Raw genomic sequence first — 12,315 nt, 5'->3', positions numbered from 1 at the left:
TATTGCTACAAGAGATGTCTGAGATTTTGCTGCCTACGTTTTCTTCTAGGAGGTATGTTTAAAAGAATTTAATTGAATAGCTATTTTATGAACCATTATTAAACTAAAGGAAGGGTAAAGTAAGGAAAATTGGAGAGACTGGGAAATGTTTCATCATATGGATGAACCAGAGTTATATTTCTCTTTTAAGCAGAACCTTTGGAACTATCCAACTCTACACTAACTGTGAAAAGTGTGTGTTATTAATTTGGAGACATAAAAATGCTATATTCCATGAAACAGCATTCAAATAGAAGTGGAAGAGGGTAAGAACTCCAGAATTTGAATTTAATTACTTGTAAAATCTCTACCTGAACAGCGATATGCAGTTGAATCCTTCTTTATTGAAATCAATTATGACATTAAATCCATTCCTACATCTACACACTCTAGTTTTCAATATTTCTTATTGCAAGTAAATTTATATTTAAAATATAGAAACTGTGTTCAGTTTCATTAAAAGAATAAAAATAGTTTAAACCTCATTAATGTTTTTCATTGTCGTACATTCTCTTATTTATGCAGATCTGTTTTATGTACAATAGTTGGTGCTATCAAATAATCATACAAAGGCAATCTATTGGTATGGTGATCTTCCCCAGGATAGATTCAGGTAAAACATATGTTTGGCACTTTGTGGGCTATCAAAACTTGAGAGTTCATTGCTGATTTCAGTTTTGAGGCCATACACACAATTCAAAATATACATAAACTGAGTTAAGGTGATAAAAGTGGCGGAAAGGACAGGATTCTGAACGATTAAACTGTGCATTTTGCTTGCGTGGGAGCTACACTGTGAAGAGGAAACGTGTCCATCTAATAGGTCTAGTAGTGCGAGTGGCTTCTGAAGTCTCCGGTGGCTGCTGCCTGCGGTGGGCAAACAGCCGCGCGTCCTGCCCGGAGGCTTTGCCAAGGGCTCATTTCTCCCCGCCTCGCCTTTCGTGGGTCCTCGTTTCAGCCTGTCACCAGCCGGGTGGCTCTGACAGCGTCCTCAGCCGGCGCGGAGCAGCGCAGCTTCCCCGAGGCGGGCAGAGGTGGCCCGGGATCCCTGTTGTCGGCGTCTGGCCTCCTCCGCCCGCTTCCCTTTCAGCAGGTCGGCGGCCAACAAGCGGGAGGCAATTGCAGAACCACAGCCAAACGTTTTAAAGCTGGCATCCGCGATCTTCCCCCTTTCATTTACTTGAATCTGTAATTTCATTACATCACCACATGCTGGAGATCGCACCAATCCAGTTCCAACATTTTTTAGATGTCTTGTTAAGAGACCCAAGCTTCTGTGATTTTCATAACGATCAACAGCCTTCTTGCGACAGAGCCGCGCTCCAGAGCCTGGGGCCAGGACCGCACCTCAGACCTGCCCCAGTCTTGCCGGCTTGCGCCTGTGCAGGCCACGCCTAGCGCATCAACACTGGAAAAATCCCAGTGGTATATACTGTATATTCAAACTTGAACCCTTTGGGCCACATGATCTACCGGCCAAAGCTAAGGTTTCTAATGTAGACAATGGTGTCTGTAAGTAAAGTCCTTTTTATTCAATTGTTTGCCAGGATCCATAGCCTGACGGCCAGGTCCGAGGGCGCTCACCTGGGAGCAAGCCCACAGCGCTGTCTGCTCCACCCCCTGCAGAGTGCAGCCAGAAGAGTCCTTCTTAGGTTGCAGCGAAAGAAAGCCACACTAGCTACTCAGTCTTTCCTTCTTACACATAAATAGACAATTTAGGATTGCCAGGCACAGGAATAAAACCAGCAATAAGAGAGACAAAGATACATAATCAGAAAAACAGAAATAATTCAGGAATCAGTGAGTTAGCTATCCATAAATCAAGGTTAAAATACTATGAATAAGGAACAATCAGGAAACAGAAAGAACTATTAGAAAGTATTAGTTACTGATATAAAAAATGCAATAGAAGAATAAAAAAACAAAAATGTCTCAGACCTTAGAACAAAGAGATAGAGAAAAGAATGAGATAAAAGTTGAGACAGTTTTATGTTTTGTGTATTTTATCTCCCCTCAAACACACACACACACACACACACACACACACAAGGTGAGACAAGACTAATTCAATAAGTCTAGCATTCAACAGATCAATTCAGGAGGGGCTAGATACCATGAAGAAGAGGAAATTAACAAAGAAATAATGGAAAAATTTTAAAGCCAAGAGGTTATAAATCTTTAAGTTGAAAAGATCTATTAAATGCCCAGTTCGAGAATTTAAAAATACTTCTTCCTAAACACATTACTATGAAATTTCAGAACACCAAAAATAAAGACAACATCTTTAAATCTTCCAGAAAGTAAAACCAAGTTAGCCACAAAAGAACAAGCCAGGCTAGCATCAGATTTTTCATTAGTAGAAGCAGGTGCTGGAAGGCAATGAAGCTACACCTTCAAAGGTCTAAGGGAAAATAATTTTCAACCTGTGTGGCAGGATTATATCTTGAAGTATTAACATGTATATTTCCTGTGTGTTTCTTTCCCTCTTTACTTACTTGAACCCCTAGGGCTTTTTTTCCTTCCACTCAGTTCTACTCAGATAGGCATGAGTTACCCACTTTAGAAGCAGCAAAAAAGATTATAAAATTAAAACAAAAAACTTTTGAAAAATACCAGACAGAAAGATCTATTTTCATGCTTGCAGAACTTGTTTTTCCACCCCAAAGACTAGACAAAACATGGACTGGGGAAGAAAACAAAAGGCAGAGGGACCACTTCAGAAAGGAATGAAGAAAGCTCTAAATTTAAGGGGCTAATTGGTGGAATAGGAAATGACTTTCTTCACACATATCAGTTGGTTGCCTGGAAACTGATTTGGTGCTGAGCTGTCCACACAAGTTTCAGTCTCAAGTGAGGAACTCTATCCTTCTGATCTGATGGCTGGTCATCAATCTATTGAGTGTCCACTTTGATGACATACTCATTAATATAAATGGACAATCCACTGTCTGATGGTATATAGCCAAGACATTTTGTGAAATGTTGGTGGCATGAATAAAATGAATCTTCCTCTGATTAAACAGTTGAATATTACCCTATTCCAGTGACACCTGAATACTATACCCAACCAAACTATCAAATGCATTGGCAAAACTGAGATATTTTGAGACATCCCTATCTTAGTTTTACACCATTTTTAGGAAGATCCTTGATCTATTTTAGCAAACTGAGGGGAGGCAAGAAAGAAGAAGATATAGGATTCAGTAAACACAGTAAATACAGTACAAAAGAGCAGTAAAGGAAAGTCATAGCATTCTCAGAATTTTAGCTGTAGTGCAGGCCTAGAAAATAAGCATTACCTATAGGAGCAAGAGAATGGAGGTCTCTGGAAGGGAGGGAAATCTGAGGGAAGGTGGTCTCTTGTTAAAAATGTAATCTTGATGAAAAAGGGTGTATGGACAGAATGTTTGTATCACCCCAAAATTCATGTTGAAACCCTACCTCCCCAATGTGATATTAGGAGTTGGAGCCTTTTGGAAGTAATTAGGATTAGATGAGGTCATGAGGGTGGTGCCTTCATGAATGGGATTAGTGCCCTTTTAAGGGTCATAATAGCCTTCTCCCTCTCTCTCTGCTCTCTGCCATGTGAGGATACAACAAGAAGTTGCAGTCTGCAACCTGAAAGGGAGCCCTCACCAGAACCCAAACATACTGGTATCTTGATCTTGAACTTCCAGCCTCCAGAACTGTAAGAATTATATTTCTGTTGTTTAAGCCACCCAGTCTGTGGTATACTGTTATAGCAGCCTGAACTAAGACAGATGGTATAATGAAATAGATGGTACAATGGGAAGAATTTTTTGAAGCCAGTTCTTTAAGAAAAATCAGAATGTGTGTGTGTGTGTGTGTGTGTGTGTGTGTGAGAGAGAGAGAGAGAGAGAGAGAGAGAGAGAGAGAGAGAGAGAGAGAGAGACTGATTGAGTGATTCTCTTGTGTCTTGTCTTATAAGGGCATTAATCTAATGAGAGCTCCCCTTACCCCCAAAGGCCCCAGCTGCTAATACCATCACATTAGATATCAGGGCTTCAACACATGAATTTGGGGGGGACACAAAAATCATTACACAGCACCATAGCATTGACTATAAAACTGAGCAAAATGAGCCCTGTGTTTTAGGAAGGGAGACAGAGAGCCTTGAAAAATACGAGGCATAGGCTGAGAGTCCTAAGGCTCAATAGGGTTCTGTGTGGCCCTTTGTAATCACTGAGGATGTCATTAAGCGTGAGGCTGAGAGAGGAGGGAGAGGCCCCTGAGGGCTCTTTCTTCTTTTTTTTAAAATATATCCTTATTGATTTTAGAGAGAGGAAGGAGAGGGAGAGAGAGAGACTGAAACATCATTGATGAGAGTCAATGATCAGCTGCCTCCTGCACGCCCTCAAACCAGGGATAGAGCCCGCAACCCGGGCATGCGCCCTGACTGGGAATCATACTGCTATCTCCTGGATCCTAGGTCAATGCTCAACTGCTGAGCCACACCCAGCAGGGCTGAGGGCTCTTTCTTGCCTAAGGACTTGGTGGCTCTCCTTCCTCTGTGGACCTGAAGTAGTAGTGCTGTTTCTGGGTGCGAGCCCTGTTGACCTCCACTTCCCAGGGTAAGCAGTGTCTCTCAACCTTTTCCCCTCTTTGAGTCAGGCAAGACCACAGAAGCTCATCTGGGTTTGCTGATAGATTATAACGATGATTTGGCGTAGGTACTTTGGTTTTCTCCAAAAGCAATAAAAAAGAACAGCACAAAGGATATAAACAGGTAAGTTTGCTGGAGTATAAAAAGGTTCCCTATTGGCTCCCTTTATTTTTTCTTTTCTTTTTTTACAATTTTTTATTATTATTAATTCATTGATGTGACATTGGTTAATAAGATTGCATGTTTTAAGTGTATAATTCTATAATACATCATCTGTATATTGCACTGTGTGTTCACCACCCAAAATTTAGTCTCCTTCCTTCACCATGTATTTGCCCCCCTTTATCCTCTTCAGCCTCCTCCTACCCAGCCCTCCTCCCTTTACCTTCTAGAGGCCCTTCTAGAGCCAGTGATCTTCCCAGCCTGCGCGGATGCCTCTTATGCTCCAAGTCAGAAAAAACTTACACTGGCATACAATGATTTTACTACTCAGGAAGTGACTTCTCTCATGCCTTCTATCTGGTTTATAGCCTTGAAATTCTTATTGCATCAGCCCTGGGACAAATCTCTTCTTATCTGTGCTTATGCTTCTGGGCTGAGTTTTCCATTTATGTCCACTAAAGATGATGGCCACTACACATGCCTGACCTTCCAGAAGTGGGACCCACTTCTGTAAATAACAGCAGCTCATTCTAGTGGGGACTTAACTGGGAAGACGAGAGGGGGAGAGTATCTATTGGCTTTTCTGGAGCAGGGAAGCTTCTAATACACCACATAAGAGGGGAGGGGCTCCAAGCAGTCTTTCAAAAGGATATATTTTTTGATGTTAATGGAAAATAAAATAAACTTACAATACTGATTTCATAATAAATCTCAAACTACTTTCCTATTGCTGTGAGTTATATTGAAAATGGTAGTAAGGATATTTAAATGTATTCTCCTTAATTTCATGTATCCTAATTTTGAATGTTTAAATTTGCAATGCTTAGGAATATAGAGTCTATTAAATTTTGGATTTTTAAAATAGCTGTTTTGTTTTTCTTGTTATCAAGAAATTTTTAAAAAATACTTTCAGCAGGCTAAGAAATTACCTTCTGTACTTGGAGGGTAAATTTGTGATGACAGTTTTTCTTCTTTGTAACTCCCCCTATCTTTTTGGAACAGGCTGTGATTGTGGGTGGATTATTCTGATACTGTTGCTTTGGCTGTGCAGTATTTTGCAGCTCAAAAGTGAAAAGTTTTCTGTTATCATTGAATATGCATCCTTGCTAAACATACAATGGTAGTTCTCTAGATATAAATGAGTTCTTTAGATTCTGTTATTTCAGTTCAGTGGCTTTCAAATTTTAGCATGTATTAACATCACCTGGGAAGAGTTTTTAAATGCACATATCTGGGCATTACTCACAGAGCATATGATTGAGTAATCTGGGTTGGGGCCCAAGGATCTTCATTTTAAGCTTTTGCCTGAGAATCATATTCTGAGGGTAAATCATTGCCTTAGAGTAGGTTTCTCAACCTCAGCACTGTTGCCATTTTGGTTGGATGAGTATTTGTTGTGGGGCTGTTTTCTGCATGGTAGGAGATTTAACAGCGTCCCTAGCCTCTACCCACTAGATGCCAGTAACATCCCCACCCTCTTAGTTATGACAAACAAAAGTGTCTCTAGACATTGCCAAATGTCTCATGGAGTGATGGATTTGCAAACCATTGCCTTAGAATCTTGGTTCTTATTAATTCAAATATCCTAGCCACCCAAGCATTCTTGTGAGTGATGGATTTGCATATGGGACTCTAGTCCCAACTTATTATTTTTTTTTAAATATATCTTTATTGATATCAGAGAGAGGAAAGGAAAGGGAGAGAGAGAGAGACAGAAACATCAATGATGAGAGAGTCATTGATCTAGCCCGCAACCCGGGCATGTGCCCTACCGGGAATCGAACCCTGATCGCCTGGATCCTAGGTCGATGCTCAACCGCTGAGCCACGCCTGGCCGGGCCCAACTTAATTTTTTTAGGATTCTATGTGATTAAATGAATTTTTTGTCATGGAGGGCTCAAACTAAGGGCCTATGACTATTTCCAGCCCCCAGACAATTCTTATTTGACCAAAACAATTTTTTTAATTATTAAAATTAGTTGCTAACATTTAAAATTTGATATTTACTTATTTCTGGCTTTGCTTGAAAATTCAGATCTTATTACACTAGCAATCAGGTAAGAATCAGCTGAACTAGGGAAAGAGCTGAAATAGAGACCCAGATGTGCTCTTCAATTGCCCAGGTCCCCAATTAGCAGACCTCACTTATCCACAGTACCTGTCTGGCTCCTAGAGGCACTGGATTTGCAATTCTTGGTTTAAAACTCCACAACCACTAGCTGAAAATGGAGCATTCCATATGGAATAACTCTGCTAGGGTTGGCAACTGTGATGTTAACTTTTGAATTTATTAAAAAATGAATTAGATTATAAGGCAATGGACCAAATATTTTAATCTCCTGTGATTAATATATCTTCTCACTTCGTAATATAATTTATGTAGAGTTTTATGTATTTCCACCTTTCTAAAGTAAAATTTGGATCATAAAGCATTCAGTCCCCTTTACTAATTTATCACATTCCAAAAATACTTTTTGTTGTTGACTAATGCAACTTGGCCTGTCTGTTGAGAATTCTCTCTTTCTTAAATTCTGGTTCTTAGTAGGAAAATGAACCATTTCCAGGGAATAGGAAAACAAAGGAGAAAGGGTGTGCGATGCACTACCCTCCATAATTACTCTCACCGAACTCAAACCTATGCTATTGTGGTAATAACAAAGCCATATGGGAAGCTAGAAACTGGGACTTGTGACGGATCTCAAGAGAAAGGTGGAGGAAAATATCCTGGGGTGGAGCTGGATTCATGGACATGCAACTATACAGTCACACAAGACCCTGTGCATAGAAGGACTCTGCACTTCATTTAATATTCTACAGTGACCATCTCAAAATTCTTTTTCTTTTTAAAATTCATTGTAACTCTATTGTAATAACAAAAAACTGGAAAGAGGGCAAATGTCCATCAGTAAAGACTGACTGAATAAGCCACACAATGGAAGACTCTGAGGCTGCAAAAGGAACAAGACCAATCCCGACATACTACTGTGGAGAGATTGACAGGTGGGTGGTTCTGAGAATAAAGACAGGTGGGTGTCCAGAATAGACAAATGTTTACCAGTTTATTATAAAAGGATTTAACTAAGGAATATCCAGATGGAAGAGTGCATAGAGCAAGAGCTTTCATGCTCTCTGGGCATGCCACTCTCCACGAATCTCCATGTATTCGCCGACTCGGAAGCTCTTGAAATTCTTAATAAGTTCTGAGCAAGAGGCCTTGCAATTTTATTTTGCACTGAGCTCTGTAAATTATGTAGATAGTTCTATCTGGAGGAGCGGCTAATTTATTTCATTATTGTATGAGGCGGGAGTGTCCAAGAACATCACGATCAGGAATTTGATTACTGTAAAGAGAAACAGGGTCCTTTCCCTTGCTGAGATTGGAGTAGATTTATTCAGGAAATTAACTTCTCAAAACCAGCTTTGTGTGGGAAACTCCTAAGAGGTGAAGAAACACAGATGACAAAAAAAGGCAGTATGGTGGTATAGAGCCAGGTATAAATGGATTCTAATGAATTTAGACAAACCACATAATTTCTCCAAGCCTTAGTTTCTTTATCTGTAAAATGAGGATAATAGTTCTGATCTTAAGAAGTTGTAAGATCTAAATATGTGTGAGTGCCTGGTACAGTCATTTGCACATAATAAGCCCTCAATGTATGGCAGTTATATTAATATGGGTCTTTGCTCTCAACTAGTCTAGAATCTAGAAAGGGAGACAGATGTATCATATCATGGCAGTGGAACCTGGTGTATTAGTCAGCTCAGGCTGCCATAACAAAATACCATAGACTGGGTAGTTTAAGGAACAGAAGTTTGTTTTCTCATAGTTCTGGAGGCTATCAGTTGAGATGAGGGCATCATCTTGGTCAGGTTCTGATGAGAGCATTCTTCCTAGCTCTCAGAAAACTGCCTTTTTGGCTGTGTCTTCAACATGGCAAATATAATTCTGGTGTCTCTTCCTCTTCTTATAAGGACACCATTTCTATTGGATCAGGGTTCCACCCTTAAGACTTCATTTGATCTTGGCCCTGGCTGGGTAGCTTAGTTGGTTAGAGCATCATCCCAATATGCCAAGGTTCTGGGTTCAATCTCGGGTCAGGACTCATAGAAGAATCAACCAATGAATGCATAAAAAAGTGGAACAACAAGTCGATGTTTCTCTCCCTTCCTCTTTCTCTCTAAAATCAATCAATAAAAAATTTTTTAAAAAGACTTTATTTAATCTTAATCACCTCCTTCAAAGACCTGTCTCCAAATACAGTCACATGGAGAGTTAGGGCCCTTCATACGCATTTGAGGGGATACAATTCAGGCCATAACACCTGGTATAAGTACAACTAGGCCATAAGTGAAAGTGTGCAGCCTTACAGGTCAGGAGAGGTCAGAGAAGGCTTCACAGAGAAGGTGATTCCTGAAATGTTTCTTTGTCTAAAAGGTATAAAAGTGCCCGGCCAGGTGGCTCAGTTGGTTGGAGTGTCGTCCCATACACCAAAAAAGTTTCAAGTTTGATTCCAGGTCAGGACACAGACCTAGGTTTCGGATTACATCCCTGGTCAGGGCGTGTATGGGAGGCAACAGATCAATGTTCTTTCTCACATCGATGTCCTCTCTCTCTCTTGCCCCGCTTCCCCTTTCTCTATAATCAGTAAACGTATCCTGCAGTGAGGGTTTAAAAAAATAAGAAAAATTTTTTAAATGCATAAAAGCTTCCTGGTTTGGTCACTTCTTTGAATCTTATCTTTGTGGAACTCCTGCACATACATACTTAATAAATTTTTTCTTCCGTTAATTTGTCTTTTATTAGAGGCGGGTGTGTGTAACCCAAGATCCTAGAAGATTAGAGGGAAAATTATTTTTCTTGCCCTATGCCTCCTTTCAGAAAGTATTTACATTTTAAATGTTAGGAAAGGTAATACTGCCCTAGCCAGTTTGGCTCAGTGGTTGAGAGTGTTGGCCCGCGGACTGAAGGGTCCCTGGTTCGATTCTGGCCAAGGGCATGTACCTCAGTTGCAGGCTGGATCCCCAGCCCTGGTCAGGGTGCATGCGGGAGGCAACCAATCAATGTGTCTCTCTCACATCGATGTTTCTCTCTCTCTCTCTTCCTTCCACTCTCTCTGTAAAGCAATGGAAAAATATCCTCGGGTGAGGATTAAAAAAAAAAAAAAGAAGAAGAAGAAGAAAAGAAAGGTAATACTCTAGAATAATTGATCTCTAAAGGTAAAATTTTAAGGACCAAATCTCCCAAGCAGATAAGATCTTACACCCCTCAAATCATATTGAGTAGTTAGAATGTGAGTTATGGAGAGAGGAAAGGGGACACTTGTAAGGAGACTTTGTAAAGGTAGCTCAGATGGTGAGTAAACAGTTCTCCATCTTTCAAATTTATCAAAAAAAAAATAAAAATGGAGATGCCTGTTCCCAAATTTATGTTTGAAAACAGAAAAGTTGGGTAGCATCTACCTGGAGCCTATAGTATAAATTCCTTTATCTTTAAAAACAACAATGGCAAATTCCCAAAGAGAGTGAACCCCAAACTGAAAAGCACTCAGTCGTTTTCTATTACCTCTACAGGGAATAAGGGGAAATAAGAAAGACTATATCTTGCTAGGCCTCTTTCTGAATAAGCTTGCTCCTCTATAAAGCTGAACTGCTCCTACGCAGATATCAGTGGTCTCATTAACTAATTGTATCTCTACTAATAATAACGATGGTTTTAAAGCAGGCTGTTACATAAGGAAGAGTTCTTTTTGTTACCATAAATATTAAGTTACAGATCTGAAAGTGTGGAAGTCTTTTCAAAACTACAGAGAGAACTGACCTCAGTGGAAAAGAGTTGCAGCTCAGAGTAAAAACGTGGTTGAGAATTGAGCCTCTGTACTGATTTAAGTACCATTCAGTGCCCTTCACATTGTGTGATCCCAGCTGAGACAGGGAAAGGTAGGTTAAACATCATTTAACAGTTTAACACTGCAGACCATTTAGGTATCCAAACATACCCTCAGCAGAGATGGAGAAGAAATGAGGTGGCCGTGGGTAGTGGGTCAAAAATAAATTTTAATCTTGAGTCAGAAGACTAATAAGAAAGTTGAGCTAAAAGGTGTAGAATGAGTGCTATGCCTGCCATTAAGGAAATAGGTATAGTGAAAAGAACTATTTTAGAAGTAAAGAGTTGTAGATTTAAGTCCCAATTTTATCACTATATTGTCATCCACTGGAATGTAAGCTAGATGTGGGCAGGAACTTTTTATCTGTTTTATTCACTGCTACAGTAGTCCCACCTTATCCACAATTTTGCGTTCTGTGGTTTCAGTTACCTGAAGTCAACTGCAGTCCAAAAATATTAAGTGAAAAATATCAAAATTAAACAATTCATAAATTTTAAATTGCATCTCATTCTGGAGTAGCATGAGAAAATCTCATGCCATCCTGCTTCCCCAGCCAAGGACGTGAATCATTCCTTTGTCCAGCATATCCACACTGTATACACTCCCCACCCTGTCTTGGTTATCAGATCAACTGTCTCATTCTTGTGTTCAACTAACCCTTATTTTACTTAATAATGTCTCATTCACCTCATTTCATCTCATCATGTAGGCATCATCTTAAATCATCACATGAAGAAGGGTGAGTATAGTACAGTAAGATATTTTGAGATAGAAATATCAGTGGATAAAGAAAATGAGGTATATATATACAATGAAATGTTATTCATCCATAAAAAAGGAAATCTTGCCACTTGCAGCAACATGGATGGATCTTGAGGCTATTAAGCTAAGTGAAATAAATTAGACAGAAAGACAAATACCATATCATCTCACTTGTATGTGGAATCTAAAAAATAATAATAATAACAAACTCATAGATACAGAGAATATATTGGTGGTTGCTAGAAGTGAATAACGTCAAAAGATACAAACTTCCAGTTATAAAATAAACAAATCATGGGACTGTAATGTACAGCATAGCAACTGTAGTTAATAATACTGTGTTGCATATATGAAAGTTGTTAAGAGAGTAAATCTTAAAAGTTCCAATCACAAGAAAAAAATTCTGTATATATGGTGATAGATGTTAACTAGACTTATTCCGGTAATCATTTTGCAATATATACAAATATCAAATCATTTTGTGGTACACCTGAAACTAATGCAATGTTCTATGTCAATTATATGTCAATTTAAAAGTGCACATACATGTAAAGCACTAAATCAATAAACCAATATTGATTACTATTAATACCATAATTTTTATTAGAAACTTTCCTCCATCATTAATAGCAATCCAGGAATGTATTTTTTATTACATTCCAGTCCATGAATGTTTTTCAATAAATTCATATAACTTAAAAAAGAGTAGAAGGATACAGAAACACTAATACTACGCCAAAGCTCCCTATGATAAACATAGGTTGCTGGATGATATGTATATCTTTATACTAAACCAAAAGCATGAGAAAGGAGAATGCCCATAACAAACTTTGGAGACATTTA

Source organism: Miniopterus schreibersii, assembly GCF_964146895.1.
Source record: "Miniopterus schreibersii genome assembly, chromosome: 9".
Lineage (NCBI taxonomy): Eukaryota > Metazoa > Chordata > Mammalia > Chiroptera > Miniopteridae > Miniopterus > Miniopterus schreibersii.
Note: the sequence above shows the minus strand (reverse complement) of the source record.